This window comes from Podarcis tiliguerta, assembly GCF_965153285.1.
Source record: "Podarcis tiliguerta genome assembly, chromosome: 16".
Lineage (NCBI taxonomy): Eukaryota > Metazoa > Chordata > Lepidosauria > Squamata > Lacertidae > Podarcis > Podarcis tiliguerta.
In genome coordinates, this window is record NC_139549.1 from 21,609,646 (window position 1) to 21,628,204 (window position 18,559).

Consider the following 18,559-nt stretch of genomic DNA (forward strand, 5'->3'; position numbering starts at 1 on the left):
TAGATAGATAGATAGATAGATAGATAGATAGATAGATAGATAGATAGATAGAGATAGATGATAGATAGATAGATGATAGATAGATAGATGATAGATAGATATAGATAGATAGATAGATAGATAGATAGATAGATAGATAGATAGATAGATGATAGACAGATAGATAGATGATAGATAGATAGATAGATAGATAGATAGATAGATAGATAGATAGATAGATGATAGATAGATAGATATAGATGATAGGCAGGCAGGCAGATAGATAAATAGATATTGGGCTGTGTACATGCAATACATTTAAAGCACATTTAAAGTACATGATTCCCCAACCACCAATTATCCTGGGAATTGTAGTTTACCCATCCCAGGGGTGCAATTCCCTACAATTCCCAAGATTCTTTGGAGGACCATATCTGCTTTAAGTGTGTATTAAATGGGCAGTGTGTACACAGCCTAACTGTATTTGCCATCATTGGCTGGGACTGGAAGAAGAAGGGCAGGATATAAATCAACTAAATAAAAAACTTGCAGCCTTAAAGCATCTAGTTAGCCACTGTGAAATCAGAATTCTGGGCTAGATGAGTCTTGGTCTAATCCTACACTGCTCTTCTTATGTTCTTCAACAAGGCAGGATCCTGCAGGAATGCCTTCCCTTATAGTTCTAAAAGTACAAGGAGTGGTGGAACCTCCTTCTTAACATAGAAAATTTAAATCCTGGGATTGACCTGAAATTAGAGGCAGTGTCGTATAGTGGTTAGAGCACCCTCGTCCTCCCTGCTTCCAAATTGGGTACTTTCCAAATGTTTTGTTCTACAACTTTCATCAGCCCCAGCTAGCACAATCATGCCATCTGAGGCTGATGGGGACCCTAGTCAAGGATCAATGGAGGGCACTTGGTTGGGGAAGTGTATTAAGAGTCTCAGGGTAGAACTGGGAAGTTCTGAATTCAAATCCTCGCTCAGCCATGAAGCTTATTGGGTGACCTTGGACCAGTAACTGAGAACTGGATGGGGCCAATGGGCCATCTAATCCAGCATCCTAATCTTACAGTGGCTGATCACTATACCTGCAAGCATGGTGTTTGCAGGACTTCTTCCATCTTTGACTCATCCTCTGCACGTTAAGAGTTCTCCTCCTGACTGAAGAGGAGTCCAGGAGGAGATGCCCACGCAAAGTAACTGGCAACCTTGATTCCTCTTGGACTTGCTTGGAGTCAGTCATAAGTGGGTACCAAAACCAGTCTAAGTGGGTGGCAGGCTTTATAAATAAACCCCAAATAATTGCTTTTGATTCTTGAAAGGTGAAGAATACCACTTGCAACTTGCAACCCAACGTCGGAAATGCTCAAGTCTTACATTTCAGCTTTTGGGAACTGCTCTCTGTGGCTACCAGACAGTTCACCATGAGCTGCTCAGACAGGTTCAGAAAAGGGTGACTCAAATGACCAAGCAGGTGAAGCAGCTCCGCTATGAAGAAAGGTTGCAGCATTTGGGACTTTTTAGAAGATGCCACAGAACAGAAGTTTATAAAAGGATGCATGAAGGAAGTGGATAAAGGAAAGTTTTTTTTTTCTCTGTGTGTCTCATAGCACTAGAGCTTGGAAGCATCCAGTTGAAGGCGAAGGTTGGAAGTTTGTATGTGAATAGATGCTAGGAGAGGATACATTTATTAGATATTACCCTTCCCAGTGCTGGATTTACGTATAAGCTAAACAAGCTAGAGTTTAGGGCCCCACTCTCTTGGGGACCCCCAAAAAATTAAAGGAAAAAAACCCTGGATGTACATTTCCAAAATATAAGATAAAAAACAAATAAAATAAAACCTACATACAGCAACAGTGTTTTGTGTTGTGTAGGCTGCTATGATGTAACTAATGGGCCCCACCTGCTAGTCTGCTCCCTAAAATACCACTGGTTTGCTCATTTCTATATATAGGGTGCCTACATTCTGCATGGACTGGTTGATGGCAACATATAAATCATTGCCTTCAGTAGCTTAGTGCCTCATAAAACCTAAATCCGGCCCTGACTCTTCCTCACATTTGTGAGCTTAAAAGGGAAGCTTAGATAGGCTAGTTCTAGCCTTTTTGTTTAAGTAATCCAGGATGTTTTAAGGCAGACCGGATTCTCCTGGTATTTCCCCCTTTTCCCCCTTACAACAATAATCACACAAACAATCTTGTAAAAGGTAAAAATAACATTTACTCACTCGGAATACTTGAAGAGTAACAGATACAGCAGCTTTGTTCAGTCAGGCTTAAGATGGTAATTCAGTTACAAAGACATGCTTAAGTCTAGCTTAAGATGGAGTCTGACCATTGGAGCTCAGACATAGCAGATTCTTCTTCACATTTCCGGCTTGGTGATGAGATGAAGAGTAAGAGTGAAGAGAGGCAAAGGAGCAAAGAGCAAGGAGGAAGTGCCCAGCTAAGTGAGGAGATTCCATTTTCTCCAACTTGTCCTCCAAAAAACCCCTATCTCTGACATAGAGTGCCTCATCATCTAAAAACAAATTATTATTATCATCATCATCATCATCATCATTTATTAAATTTGTATACCGCCCTTCATCCAAAGATCACAGGGTGGTTCACAATGAAAAAATACAAAATATAATGGAAGGGTGTGCTTCAGAAGTATTGTTTTTACTCAGATCCAAAGAAATACACATTTACCAGTTGATTAACAGCTTGAGCCTGTACTTTTTTTCAGAAGTCAACCCTACTGGATTCAACAGGACAATCTCAGGAAGCTGTGCACAGGATTATAGCTTAAGTAATAGATGAATTCGAACCACGGTGTAGTAGGAAACACACATTCCTGCTCCTTTCATTTCAATGGGGTTTGTATGGGAGAACTTAGCCATGGATTGCCCATGTCCTTTATGAATGATCAGAAGTTATTTTACCTGCAGACCAATCTTTTTGGCATGTTTTTTGTGAAGTACATCCTGCTGTGCTCAGGGGTCTTCCTCTCAGATAAGTGTGCACAGGATCACAGCCAGCAGCAATGCTCCCGAACCTAACTGAGGTTTCACCAACACCACTTACTGTTTCCTGTGATGGGAATGGGCAAAGCAACTCAGTCTAGCCTATCTTGCCAGGGACATGAGGGGGGGGGGGAGAGTCACGCTGCAAGAAACCTGGAGAAAGCAGAGAGCGTTATTGGTGGTCGGTCCCTCTTTCGAGGACGTTATAGTTAAGGAACCTAGAAAACCAGGAGCTGCCTTATACTGAGTTATAGTATTGGTCCATGTAGCTCAGTGTTGTCTATACTGACTAGCAGAGACGCTCCAGCGTTGCAGGCAAGAGTCTCTCCCAGCCCGACCTGGAGACACCAGGGATTGAACCTGGAACTTTCTGCATTATATACACACACGTATCTCACAAATTTCTGCAAAAGAAATAAGTATTTGTTTCTTCCTTGCCCTAAACTCCGTCTCTTCTAGGGCTTAGCATCTTGGATGCTCTTCGCGTCACTTGTGAAGGACCAGGTGAAAAGTTACAAACAGACGCGTGTTAAGGTCTCCTGACATTTCCTTCTTCCCTTCCTTCCAAGGAAGCATGGCAACGGGGAACACTTAGCCCTTTCCCCTCCAGTCGTTTTCTGCTCCAGGCGCACGACCCCTCCTCCGCCAGCGCTTGTTTCACCTGCGGGTGCCAACGCAGAGTGGGGGGGAAGGAATGACCAGGAGAAATTGTCACGTAGCCTTTCCCCTCCATGGAGTTTGCTCCTTAGCTAAAACTCCATCCTTCAACAATCGCCTTCCCTCTTGGGGGGGGGGGGGAGTCCTGGCGTCTGCAGTGTAACGTCTAGCTGGGCCCTGGAAATTCAGCCAGGGAGATGTTGAATGCTTCCCTGCGCCTCAGTGCTTCCGCTGCCCCCCGAAGATATCAGCAACACGTAAGAGTTAACCTTCCTGATTTTAGTAGTAGCAGCAGTAGGATTGTCATTCTCTGGGCCCTCGAGACCCAAAGTTTGCACCTTTGTATTCCAGAACCTTAATTTTCCAGCCCTCTAAAAACTCCCTCTAGGACAAGCGGTCCGTTATGTTTCCGGGTTGTAGTTATACAACTGCCCGGCGTTTGTTTTTGATTACCTCCCCTTTTCCGTTAAGGGTATTAGCGTGGTTCAGTTAATGAACCACACGCTGCCTACCATAAACATTATGCAGAGGGTGGGGGAAATGAGCTAAGCCATGAGGCAATAAAAGTTAGGGACGTCACGGAGCACTCTGTGGCTTCATTGTCGCCTAACTGAAATAATGAGGCTAAAATAGAGATTAAACCACGCACGCACAGACCCCAAAAGGGAAGGAAGGGATGAGCTTATGGAATCCCCATTACGGTCAATAGAACGACTTCAGCACCCTGGTCAGCTACCGAGCGCTCTGCGTGAGCGCGCCGGCAATAAAGGCAAAGAAGTATGATGGATCTGTGTCCATTCCCGCCCCCGCCCCTCCGCAAAAAGCTATCTGGAAGGGGTGGGATATGTCCCTCCCTCCCTCCTCTTTGGGGCAGTGAGAAAGCGGGCGGTATGTTATTTATTTCTTTTAAGGCGCAGGGTATTATTGTCAGCCAGGCGAGGAAACTCAGGTATTTATATACCAGCAGCGCTCCGGCAGTGTTCAGCTGTGATGGAAAGGAATAATAATTATTAGATCTATTTCAGATTAGGGCTTCACGACAAACAAAAGATTTAAATTACAGACCAATGGGGCGTGTGTGCGCGCGTTTCTTCATGAGCCTGCTTTGGTTAGGGGCTCATTCCCTGGCAAGCTTAAATATTAAATATTAAAGTAAATATTTTAAAGTAGGAAACCCATGTTTCTGAACACAATAATGAATATTAAAATATTGTTATTTCTACTAATAATGGCATGGTCCAAGGGAATACAAACTCTCTTTAAATGGATGGGATTTTCTGTACTTGAAATACTAATACTAAACAATTTTCTTCTGGGATACAGCAGATTTTTAAATCCCTAGGTATTCACCGCCTGGTTGTTCTGGGTTTTTTGTTTGTTTTGGGTTGTTGTTGGGTATTGGTTTTTTTTTAAAGGAGCGAATAAACTACAATATGAAGGTTTTCAAAAAGATTATTTTGGGGGTCTCAGCAAAATTTGCCAGATTTCTGCAGGTACAAAATTCGTTGGAAGGATTTGGTTAATTCACTTTTCATGGTGGAGTTCTTCCCCTTTTTTCAACAATGGGGAAAATGGAGGAAACAGGAGAATGAATCCCGAAGACAAATATGTGAGGATGTGACGTGAAGCGTCATTCGGATATTTAATGTGAAAATGCGAGGGGTTCAAACTAAGCAGGGAGAAAGAGCGCGTTGCTCGGGCTGTGCGATTTAACAGCGGCTGGGGGCGAAGGAGAGACAGCTCCTTCGCCGGCTCCCCGGCAGACCTCTATGTCCGGAGCAATGATAGGCTGCAATCCTTTGCCCGCTTACAAGGGAGTAAGCCCCGTTGAATGCCATGGGATTTACCTCTGCGCAAAGCACGTACTCCGAGCGCAATCGGCCTCCCAGAGAACCGGCCTCATTGAATCTAACGCAAAAGATTGCTACCCATAATAACCCTTTCCTTCACCACCGTCACCACCACCCCACTCCTCCAAGCAGCTTCGTTCCAAGAGAGGCAAAAAAAGATCTGGTTTGGTTTCCCGCTTATAGTGGGCAGAAGGGATAAGGGAGAGAAACTCGTCTCACTACTGGTCCACCGATGCCTGCTATTGTCTACTCTGACTGGCAGCCCTTGAACCCAGGATCTCTTCCAGAATGGAGATGGCAGGAATAGAAGCTAGGACCGCCTTGCATTGGCAAGGCACGTGCTCTGTCACTTTGGAGAAAGAAAGAAGCTTACATTGAAACCCAACAATACGGCCGGAGCTTCTCCTGCGCAAACCCACCCACCCAGAGCGGTTTCCTTTTATTTCGATGGGGCTCTTCTGCGCGAGAACTTCCACCTCGCCCAGCATCCTGCCCCCGCCACAAGCCCTCCAATTCCCTCGGGTGCTTTTTAGGAGACCCGTGACACACACACACACACACACATACACACACACACCAAAATTCCCCAGCGTTGTGCTTCAGTCCTGATTTCGTTTCTTCCCCGCTGGGCTCTCTCGCGAGCGGGGTGGTATTGTGGGGAGGGGGAGTACTGTAGGAGTGGGCATCGCCTCGTCCACGTGAACTGCTCGACAACCCGCACCCCCACCCATGCCACAATCCCCGCAAGCCACACGAAACAGCAACATAGGACGTTCCCCCCTCCTGCCACCTCCCAGTCACCCACTCCCAGCCTGTTAACATTGAGACGGCCCTTTGGGGTGCAGTCCCAGCTCCGGGGAAAAAGGGAGAGGACTCCAGAAGGCCCCTCCTCCGCCTCCCCACCTCTGCCACCCTTGTTGCGGATTCCCCCTGGAGGGGCAACTGCTAAGCTCGGCCAAACCTCTCCGCCTTTCCCTCCCCCTCCCCTACTGCTGGAGAGCCGGTGAGTCGTCGATCACGGATTTCCCTTTTTCTCACCTTCTAAACAAAGGCAAACGAGGGCACCGACGCGCAGGATCAACACGCAGTCATTAGCGGAAGCCTGGCAGGGAGAACCAGAAGGAGATTTCTCTTTTCCTCCAACGCTCCCAGCTCCCGTTTTCTCCACTCACACCCAGCTCAGGCAACTCAGAATGTTCCATGGGCCATTCGCCTAGCTCGCCAGAATCAGCTCGTGTGTGAGAGAGAGCGAGTTTGTGTGTTATAGATAGATGGACAGATAGATTTGTTCTTGTCCACGGCCCATCGGAACGAATGGGGAAAAACTGCTCCCCTTCCTTCATTCCAGTGACGGCTTGACTGGGTTGGCGTGCCCGCAGCAGAGCCTTTTCTGTGGTGGCCACAGGTGCCAATTTGAACAAAATATTGCGGGGGCCCGGGTAAGCCCCGCCCTGCACAATCGATCACATAAGGCAATGCGCACACAACATTTGAATCAACTGGGGGTAGGGGGAAGCTCCTTCATATATTTTATATTGACTCGTAGAAGTTGGCTCCGGTGGTGGTGGCCCCACAGGTCTATGACACCGATTGGCCCCCTTCCGTTCGGGATTTTTGGAGGGGGTGGTGTTTGTTTAAATCTACTCCATCCATAGAAGCCAACTCCTAGGGACCCGAGGTCCCTTCGGCCCCGCCCTATAAAATGTTGGAGCGGTCTGTCTGCCGCCGCGCTCCCCCCCCCCCCCCAAGTCCATGGGCGTTGTTATTCAAATAGTGTGCGTGTGCCACATCATATGATTGATTATGTGGGGCGGGACTTATCTCCCCCCCCCCCCAATCATTTTATTCAACTTGGCACCCCTGACTCCATCTTGCTTTTCCTGATGGTTGTAGGATGATGATGCTGAATTTATTTTTGTTTTTTGTTTTGTTTTCAGCTGGGGAAGCGGAAGGCCTTAAAGCTCAGTGGTTTGAGCATGCCCAGGTTCAATCCCCAGCGTCTCCAGGGTGGTTTTTGAAAAAGGCCTGAAACCCCGGAGAGCCGTTGCCAGTCAGTGTAGGAGATGCTGAGCTGACTCGAGATAAGGCCATCTCCTGTGTTCCTGTAACGATATGGGGTTATCTGCTGCCGGTTTGCTGGGCGTTAAAACAGCTGTTTGGGTTCAATGATCTGTGTGTGATGGTTGAATGAGCCTCAACAATAGTTTAGGAATTAAACATTAAAAATAAAAAGAGCCATGCTGGGTGACGTCAAGGCGCCATCCGGTCCACCCCCCTTTCCTGTTTCCGGAAGTGGCCGAAGCTCCAGAAGCAGGACTTAACGGATACATCTCCTCTTTGCTCTCCCCACGCCACCGCAACTGTTTGTTGCAGATACACTGCTCCTAAACATGGAGGATCAGCTGGCACAGCTAACGTAAGAAGATATCTGACTAAGGGAATCTCTTGGTGCTGGAATTAGAGGGGGCCTGGATAGGTATTAGCAGAAATTAAAGAAAAATGATTAGGGCTACTCTCATTCTCCTACTCATATTGAAACACTGCCCCTCAATGAGGCCAAACTTAGATTCACAAAATGTTTAGGGTTTGCGTACCCCGGCGTACCCCCAGGGGGAAGCACTGGGTATTGGGGGGGGGGGGCTTTAATGAAATAAGCAAGTCCAGACTTCTCACCAATCTCTGCCAATGTATGTCCCTTTCTGTAGCCTTATTATTTAAAATAAAACGTGGTTAAAATAACCCTAACAAGAAGCTGTTAGGGTTTCGGTGGCGAGATCCTTTCTCTTTGTTTTAGGAGCAGTAGTGTAGCAGTCATATTCCGAGCCTGATCAGGCAGAGAGAGCGTGAAATCATAGCCCTAACAGGCTAGAACTTCATCTGTAGTTGGGTTTAAGGCATCTCTAGGTATCCTCAGTGTTTTTCACTTGTGGTCAAGAATTAGAGGCTCCCTGAGTCATGGAAGACTTCCAGGTAGCCGACAGCCTGGACACTTCTGCATCACAATTAAGAATGACCCTTCCTCTCTCGGAAAACTAAAGCAAAAACAAAAAAGGGGGTCTTTTGGAGAGAGACGCCACTTCAGATTTGGGGACTTCCTTTTCAGCAGAGTTTTAAAAGCCCCTTTAAATTCAACCTAAAGTAGAAAAGGAAAATGAGTTTTGATGAGTATTTGCTGGCGTTGTTTTTAATGATGCTTTTAACTAATAAGTGATTTCTTTGTTGAAGGCCGGAGTTCAGCAGAGTTATAACAACAAATAGTCACCTTTTGTGTGTGCGCCAAAGCTGGCTACACTGACCCATTCAGTTTTTTGTAACCACCGTCACACAGCGTCTAGTTCTGCAGTGGTTCTATCTATAAAATATGAGGTGTAGAGGGTGCGGGGCGGGGATCACATTGGTCTGAAACACAGAGGAAGGGGAAGAGAATGTGGACGTTGTGTTTAAAATTACATAAAAGGCTGCGAATTCTAATTAAATTGTGTCCAACACTGTAAAGAATGCTTAAGCGCATGCCAATATTTTTCCATGAGGCTTGTGTAGAAGACGACGTGAATTAGACCTTAGGACCAAACCACAAGGTTTGGATAGAGTTACAAACTGTTTGCATATGTTAATAAAGTTGCGCCCCCCAACCCACTCAGGATCACAGAGTTTTTAAGCAGTGTTTAGCTGGGTGTGGTTCAGCATTGTAGATGAAGCAGGAGAGGGAGCGATAGAAACAGAGTATTGTGGATTTCTAGCTGGAGAAGCTACATTTTAGTCAAATACAGTATACTGTTAGTCAAATATACTGTTAAGCCTCACACTGCGATCAGTGTCGAAAGAATCTCTAAGACTAAAACAAAATGTAACAGAATTATTCTTTTCGGAACGTTTAAACTAAGTTCTGCAAGTAAAGTTTGTGATTGTGTGTGTGTGTGTGAGTGTGTGTATGTGTTTGTTGCAGAAGATTTATTTCTACACAAATGGTCTGATCAGAGAGACATCTTGCAACTTATATTTTTATCTGAAAAGCTCTTCCTACATCGTGGTAAAAATATATATATACAGCGCTCCCGCATTACTCAGGGGCTCCTTCAGCGCTTCCTTTGTCCGGGTTATTTTGCTGCGCTGGAATTCGTCTACAGACTTTCGTCGGAAGAAGGAACCGGAAGTTTGGGAAATAATCCGAGCAAAGATAAAGAAAAGCCCTGTGGCTATTTACTTTTTCTCCCCGCCCCCTACACACACAAAAAGCCAACTCCCGCGAGACCTGAGGCTTCTGGTCCAAACCAAATGATCAGCTTTAAAGAAGGAAGGTGGATGTTAGCAGCACATTCAACTGTGAACGAGGTGATCAGAGTAAGTGCTGGGGCCAGATGAACAAAACGCTGTTTAATTGGAGGAGGGGTGTTGGAAAGACTCAGGTGAGATGAATAGAAAGGTTTCTTGACTTTACACAGGAAAATGAATGGGTGGGTGGTCTGGTCCTCTGATGGGTTCACAGGTATACACTAGGTAAAGGTAAAGGGACCCCTGACCATTAGGTCCAGTCGTGACCGACTCTGGGGTTGCAGCGCTCATCTCGCTTTACTGGCCAAGGGAGCCAGCGTACAGCTTCTGGGTCATGTGGCCAGCATGACTAAGTTGCTTCTGGCGAAACAGAGCAGCACACAGAAACGCCGTTTACCTTCCTGCCGGAGTGGTACCTATTTATCTACTTGCACTTTGACGTGCTTTTGAACTGCTAGGTTGGCGGCAGCAGGGACTGAGCAATGGGAGCTCACCCCATCGCGGGGATTCAAACTGCCAATCTTCTGATCGGCAAGTCCTAGGCTCTGTGGTTTAACTCACAGTGCCACCCGCGTCCCATTATACACTATGTAGATGCACACAACTTCATCAGGTGTGATGAAAACCATATGTTTCCCAGGTTCCAGTCCCGCCTGCATTATTTTCAAATGTTGCTGGTCAGGGATTGCCTAAAGCAAAGAGAGCTTGGCCTCTGAGAGGAGGAAGGAAAGCTCTGCTGCATCAGGTTAGTGGCCCATCTTGTCCAGCATCCTGTTCTCACAGAGACCAACCAGATGCCTTATGAGAAACTCACAAGTAGGACCTCTCTTCACTTGTAATTCTCAGCAGGCCACCACAGCAGAGGGGGAGAATAGCCATCATAACAAGCAGCCAATGTTAACCAAATCCTTCATGAATTTGTTGAGTGCAGGGTTTCCCAAACTTAGGTCTCAAACTGTTGTTGGACTACAATCCCCATCATCCCTGACCACTGGTCCTGCTAGCTAGGGATGATGGGAGTTGTAGTCCATCAACAGTTTGAGACCCAAGTTTGGGAAACATTTAAGAACATAAGAAGAGCCTTGCTGCTGGATCAGGCCAATGGCCCATCTAGTCCAGTATCCTGTTCTCACAACGGCCACCCAGATGCCTGTGGGAAACCAGAACCTGAGTGCCACAGAGCTCTCTTGGGGAATGGGGAGGGGGAGAAAGCACTTGAGCCCTCCCCACTCCCTCTCGGAAGCTCTATGCGAGAATTATCCAATAAAAATCAGTGTCTTCCCTCCAGCGTTTTGGGGTCAGGGCTTGCTTCTCCAATCTGAGTTGCATACTCCAGTTCGGATAATGGGGCTCAGTTATGATCCCTTAACACAGGCTTCCTCAACCTTGGCCCTCCAGATGTTTTTTTGGCCTACAACTCCCATGATCCCTAGCTAGAAGGACCAGTGGTCAGGGATGATGGGAATTGTAGCCTCAAAACATCTGGAGGCTAAGATTGAGGAAGCCTGCCTTAACACTACCCACCTGGTGCTACTGAACACTGGCTTTTCAGTACTGTTTGTGAACTTTCTAAGGCGCTCCAGTGATGGTGAGTTGGGAACCTGGGCATGGTAGTTCATGGAGCAGAAGAGTGGGGCCTCTGCTTGTACTGTTTCCAGTTCTCTTCAACCCAAAGAAAAATGCAGGGGGTGGGGTGTCCTCTAAACCTCTGTATAACATTAACGCCACTAATTTCAGCCTGTTCCATTAACATAGCTGTGACTCAATAGGAACGAGCGAAATACAGATCTAAAGCAGAACGTGTTTGTAACGTCAAAGTTTAATTGTGGGATATGAGGAGGTGGTTGAGAGTGTCTCTAAGCATGTGCAGAAGCATAACCATATTTTCACCACCTCCATCACTAAAAAGAAACCCAACATACTTGACATTCAGGTTTCACCTAAGATGCGTATGTGCTGTTTTCCAGGTCAAAGGGGTTGGTTTCCAGAGTTTCAAGCGTTAGGCACATTTATTTAGATTGTAAAAAAAAACTTGTTTATTTCAATGGAAAATACTCCCACGTAGGCTATATAGTTCACTTTGCTGCCTTCTCTGTCAGGGGGAGACACACTTCAGTGACGGAGGGGTAGCAAAACATACATGAGCCATTTCATGTGCACACTGACCTCATTCGGTCATTAATATAAGGGTCTAGTTCTCATTGAGGTTCCCAGATTGTAACACTTCAGAATGGGGTAGCTAACCGGCACTGCTGGTTACTAGCATAACAAAATGCTCCTCCCGATTAGAGTAACACTTGTAGTTTAATGTTGAATTTTGGATATAATGGAGATGTCAAAGATTTGGATGCAGGAGGAAATGGCTAACAAAAGGACCCACAAAGGGGAGGGAGGAAGTCCAGGAGATTCTTTGGAATCTTGTTTTTATGGTGATTGTTGGATAATTGATTGTAAAACCATAAACTGAAAAATTGTTATTATTATTATTATTGATGCTCCCAACCACCAGCACCACACTTTCAGTAAAGAAAATGGATAGATCAAGCAGAAGGCTAGGTCTGAATCTTTATCCTAGACCCCAGTTTTCTACCTACATGGATGTTGTCATTGTTTGCTCCCCTGTGGAGCAGCATTCCATTATACAAGTTCCCACTAGTAGTGGATTGCAATGGTTCAGCCCTGACACAGCTGCTTCTGTGCAAATGGGGCCTGGCTCACAACCTTGTACCAATGAATGTGCAAAGCTTATAATGAACCCTGGTATGACATCCACATGCTCTTCACCTCATCCAGAAGGAGGCAGGGGCAAAGTGTGGGAATCAAGCCCACCCTCTTGCCAAAGTCAGCCAGAGAGGTTAAACATTAGCATTTTACATTCTTTAGGTTGCACCTGCACTATACATTTAAAGCACTAGGATTCCATTTTAGGAGTCATGGATTCCTTCAAAGAACCTTGGAGGTTGTGGCCTTGCAAGGGTGCTGAAAGTAGTTAGGAGACCTTCTCAATTCCCAGAGTTCACTGGAAAGAGGTTTAAAAAAAAGGTAAAGGACTTACTCTGGGAACTATAACTGTGAGCGGAATTCAGGGGTCTCTTAACAACTCTCAGCACCTTTACCGAACTACAATTCCCAGGATTCTTTGGGCGAAGCTGTTTAAAGTATTATCATAGTGCCTTAAACGTATAGTGTGGAGTAGAAACCAACATTCATAGTAGAGACCAATATCCAAAGCTGAACCCGATTCACCCTGTATCCCACCCAACCCAGAATGCTTGTCCGTCAGGCTGGCTCACACGTTTCTGTACATCGTTTGATTGCTGGCAGATAAGGTGTGAACCGATTCCATGGGAAATCATTGTGTCTGGAGACACGTGGGCGTCCCAGCTGAAAAACCGATCTATGTTTGAAGTTGAAAGAGAGAAACTTCTGAAGACAGATCCCTGGACTGAGCCACTTCAAAAAGTGTGGTATGAAGGCGCACAAGTTTTTAAAACTATCTGCTTGTAATAAACATATCTGAGAGTAACATTTAGCACAGCCTGATAACGATAATTTATTTCATGCAAAACGTTTTTTTAAAAAAACTTTCTTAACTCGCACAAAGATACACAGATCACTCCTGCTCTCTGCTCTCTCTCTCTCTCTCTCTCTCTCTCGCTCACACACACACACACACATTCTGAAATGGCAGGGTCCAGCTGTCTACCCTCTCATTCTCCCTCACGTGCAGAAACCTCTCTCCCCCATCTTTGATATGGAGCACCACATTCACACGTGCACGTTCACTACTTCGTTCACTACTACGTAGTCGCTTGTAGCCAGAGAGCAGATTCTTTTCAGAGACGGATCTGGAAAAGTTCGCCTCTAATTTTAGCAGACAGTAGCGGCTGCCGCACAGAGACACGCTCAGCACACGCGGGCACAGTTTCCCCCCGCGTGTTGCACACGACCGGTTCCTTTCCCCCGGTCCCCTCCGCTGACGAACGGAGCGACAATCCGCACATCACAGCAGTGTCGTCTGAGATCAGTCGTGATTCTATTGCTTCTTTCTTTTTCTTTTCTTCTTTAAAAAAGGAGGACCTCCCTCTTTTTCTTAGCTTTTTATAACCCCTCGAGGCGTGGGCGGGCGGGCAGACGCTATGGGTTCGAGGCTGCGCTTCTCCTCTTAGAAAAGAGAGAGAAATTGGGGGATTCTTTCAGCAGTTCTTTCTTGCCGTCCGACGGCACCCGGCGGGTCCTTGTTCCAGGTACGCAGTTTATCCGACTTCGAGTGTCCTTTCTGTTTCTTCACCCCCTCTCTTCCTTTCCTTCCAAGCCAACTGCGGAGAGTCTGTGCAGCTCAGAGAGAAGAATTGAGGGCGGGGGGGGGGAGAGGGGGGATTTGGAGAAGGGGTGGGGTGGGGTGGAAGCGGAGGAGGAACTCGAAATGAGCGCTCTCCTTCTTTAGCACCGCTTCCTCGTATACCAAGCAACCGGTTTTATTTTCCTTGGGTGGGTAGACGATGCTTCTTTAATGACACAATTAATTAGCAGGGTTCCATAAACTCGGCCCGCCTGCTCCTGGAGGCGCGCCTCCCTCTCTCTCTCTCTCTCACACACACACATACACACACCTCCGTTTCCAGTAGGCTTGATGGAATCAGAAGTTTGAGGGGAAACCTGGAAGGAACCGGCAGCTCACTGGATCCACGCATCCCAGCCCAATTCCCGGGCGTGGGAGATGTGGGGAAGTCACACGAACTCGCGAGGTAACCCCGCGCAAGCTGCACGTGTGCGGAACGCGTGGGAAGGGGGGCCAGGGTGCATAAACGCGCCCCAACTTAACGCGCGTAATTGGAAATACCCTTCCAGCTTATCCTAAGATATACAGAGAAACGATTCCAGAGTTCAGAGGCGTGTACTGTCTGAGTGTACCTAATCCGTTTACTTATGAAATAATGATCATTGAAATCCATTTAAGAATTCGATATCCAATGCCCAAAACCGCTGATGATATTATTATTATTATTAATATTAATATTATTATTATTAATAATAATATTATTATTATTAATTTTACTGTTCTATTTATTTATTCTATTGCGTTCTTCAGATTTCTACACCAACCTATTCCCAGCTCAACTCTATAGCACTTTCCGGTGTCGATGAGCGGTTCGCAAGAGGGGGTACAGTCGCTCCATTTCTCTCCAAGCTCTGCTGGCTAGAGATTCCTTTCGAAAAGCTCTGAAATAATTTCTAGGTGGTCGCTGTTTTGGTAAAAATTGTGGGCTGGTGAGCGGTGTGTAAAAAATGGAACAGAAACGGTGGGCGGGGTGGCTGGGGGACTTTGCGTGCACTTTGCTGTCATGGGATGGGAAAGGAAAGTATGAGATTTGGAGGTCCTGGATTCGTGGAGGCTCATTCACACACGCGAGTCATCAAGGTTTGTTTGTTGGTTGGTTTGCTTTGGCAGTCGCCATGTGATGAATATGCATGTCTGAACCAGCACCTCCAAACCCCGGTGTGTATAGGCGGGGGTGGCATTATAAATGACATTATTGAACAGACGCCAAGATTCTTTGCGCACGCCGGTGGGCGTCCCTAAGAGAAAGCGAGTCCTGGCACTACGTCTGTGGCTGGGGTGGAGGGAGGGAAAAGGGGGGGCATTATTTATTTCGGAGGCGACAGACGCGAGGGTCGCCTCCTATCATTCGTTTCAGAGCCAGGAAGAGCCTGGAGTGAGGTCTCCGGAGCGCAAGCTGGTGGGAACGTCTCCTGCGCAACTGACCAGACCCCCTTTTGCGCAAAGCGCCCGTTCTTTCCCGAAGGGCCTCCCGGCAGGAGATTCAACCCCCAGCTTTGGAGAGGGGATTTCCTTCTCCACCTCTTTGTTCGCGGAGGGAAGATTGTGAAAGTGTGTGAATGAACCCCTTTCAGCTTTCTTTTACGTTTTATTTTATTTTTAAAAATTCCTTTCTCGCTTTCTTTCTTTTTCTTTCCCCCCGCTCGCTCTCTCCATTTATAAATAATTATAAAAATGGTGTCGTTTCCATCGGCCTGCTTTATTTCCCCCCTCCCCTCTTTCCTGTTTAACCTTGGTATTAATTTCGGACGGATCTCCTTTAAATGCGCTCCGTAATGCATTCAGACGCCGCTGGACTTTTTGTACCGTAGGTTATATTTACACCCAAAACAAAATAATTACACTTTTGTGGGAGAGAGAGAAAGCTGGGTGATTAGGGCTGTTGCTCTTTGCGGCAAAACACTTTCGCAGTGGTACACCAGTAACAATTTTTCACGGCTGACTGAAATCAAAGGGAGGCAGTAATGAATCCGGCGAGCAATTTAAATTTACAATTTGTAACGCAGCCACTCAGAAAGAGCCCCACAGCCCACAAGCCCCGAGAACCTCGCTGGGTTTGGTGAGGTTGTTTAATGTTATATATCAAAAAAGAACCCTCCCCCCCTCCGACATCTTTTCCTTCCCTACCTATTCTTTTATTTTTCCAGAAGGAGGTTTTAATGAGGAAAATCAGAAGTCATTCATACACGCACCCCACCACCCCAACGCTCTCATTGTTGCCAAACCTATTCTTCGCTTGCCCTTTTCTCAAAACTCCTCGCCTCCTTTTGCAGAAACAAGCACATTCCATTCCGCACCTACAATGTGCGAGCTGTGTGTGTGTGTGTGTGTTGTGTGTGTGTGTGTGTGTGTGTGTGTGCAGGAATCAAAGACACGATCCCTCCAAGGTTAATCATTTTTAAGGCTGTCTCCTCCTGGGAACGAATAAGCCCCGCTTGGACTCCCTGGGACTTGCTTCCAAGAAGTGTGGAAATGCAATCTAAATTTTATTTTATTTTTTATTTAGAGACTCTCCCTCCCGCCTTTGGAACAGGGGAGGGATTTAAAGCGCGCGCACATAACACATGCACCCTAGCTAAAATAAATGGAAAGTGAAGGCTTTATTTTCCTGATCGAGGCTGCTTAGAGAGAAAAGCCGGTGGAACACAGAGGTGTAAGCTAACCCTGCCGGGGATTGCGGCCCTGCGCACGTTTGCTTGGGAGAAAGTCCCACTGAATGATGTGAGATCTGTTAATTCAGTGCAGGGCGGGGTGCGTATACAGGGGAGCGGGGAGGAAAATGTCAAAGACTAGGCCCATTCGACAGATTTCTGAGTCATATTTCTCTCTCTCGATTGTAAGTTCCTTGGAGGCAGAGACCTGCTTTATTGTGCCCTGCAAAGCATCGTGCAAGCAAACAAACAAGCCTGCGTTGGATTTTGCCCCCCCCCCCAAAATAAGCGCCTTTCAGTCTAGCTTTAACTCCTACTCAGAGTAGATCCACTGAGATCAATGGGCCGAAGGGGTTTTTGTCTATTAACTTCAGCGGGTCTACTCTGAGTAGGACTAAGATTGGACACAACACAGAGACACATCCCTTTGGGGGTTTTGCTGGAAACGCGCTGGTCCGCCTTTAGACTACGCAGCAGCACTAGGGAACCAAACCTCGCAGAAGTGCAACTCCCATCATCCCGGACCTATTGGCCCTGGTCCTGGTTGCCGCCGCTGGGGCTGCTGGGAATTAGAGTCCCAATACCTGGAAGGCCACGCGTTCCCCATCCCTCATAATAGACAGCTTGGAGCCCCCGAAGCCACTAACACGCGCGCCCACGTCTTTCCCCCTCCCTTCCTCCCCCATGTGTGTCTTTTAAACAACACTCCTGTAAGGTTGGCGGGGGCGATGGGGAGTGGGGAATAATTTGGAATATCAACAAAAGAAAAAACCCGTCGCAATGCCAAACAGATAGGTAATTAATTACAAAACTCAGGGGGGATATGCAGAGTGCAGCCTTACAAATTCTACAGAGCTTAACTGATTGGAAACAGATGATTATCTTGTTTGTCTTTTCGCTGTTTCCTTTATCCCTCCGCCGTCTGTTGCGCTGTAATGTTGATACACTTTACTCTCTTCAAAGGGGCGCTTTGCTGCTTTCTTTTCTTTTCCTTTCTGTTTTTTTTTAATATAGTAAATTCCATCAACAGCGCGCGCGCCTCTTATTACTGTCACCGCCGCAGTTGCCAACGCGCAGTCGCTTTATGAACTAAGGAGAGAGAGAGAGAGAGAGAGAGAGAGAGAGAGAGAGAGACTGTAGGGTTTGATTCTCTCTAACCATCTGTTCCAGCGCGCTCGGGACCCCGGAATAGGCCTAGCGGGGGAGGGAGCAATGGAGGAAGAGCTGGAGATTTCGGGGGGGGGTTATGGGGGAGCTCTAATGTAGTACAATTTGGGGGACGGGAGCAAAAAGATTTCCCCCCCCCCTCTCTCTCACACACACACAGAGACCCCTTCTTTCCAATGGAAAAAGCTGGAGATTTGTGTGGAGGGAATTGGGGAGAGGGGAGGTTCTAATCGAATGTATTACAGTTTGGGGAATGGAGGTATATATAATATACATAAACATACACACGCGCCTCTTTCTTCCAAGTGCAAGAGGAGTGAAAAAGAGCTGAAGATTTGTGCGAGTGAAATGGGGGTGTGGGTTCCAATGTAGTACAGTTCGGGGAATGGAAGGAGAAAATATCACACACACACACACACACACCCCTTTCCTTCCCAGTGCATTAAAATGAGGAAGAGGGGTGAAAAGCCTGTTTCTCCTGGATGAGGGAGAACTGAAAGGGTGGGAGAAAGAGTTATCTCCTCTTCCCAGAAGCTGATAGGGAGGGAAATTATCGATTTTGTGGGCATTATCAGTTCTGATGTATAGATGCTCGGTGATGTGTAAGGAACCGTAGCTGGGTGGGGAGAGGG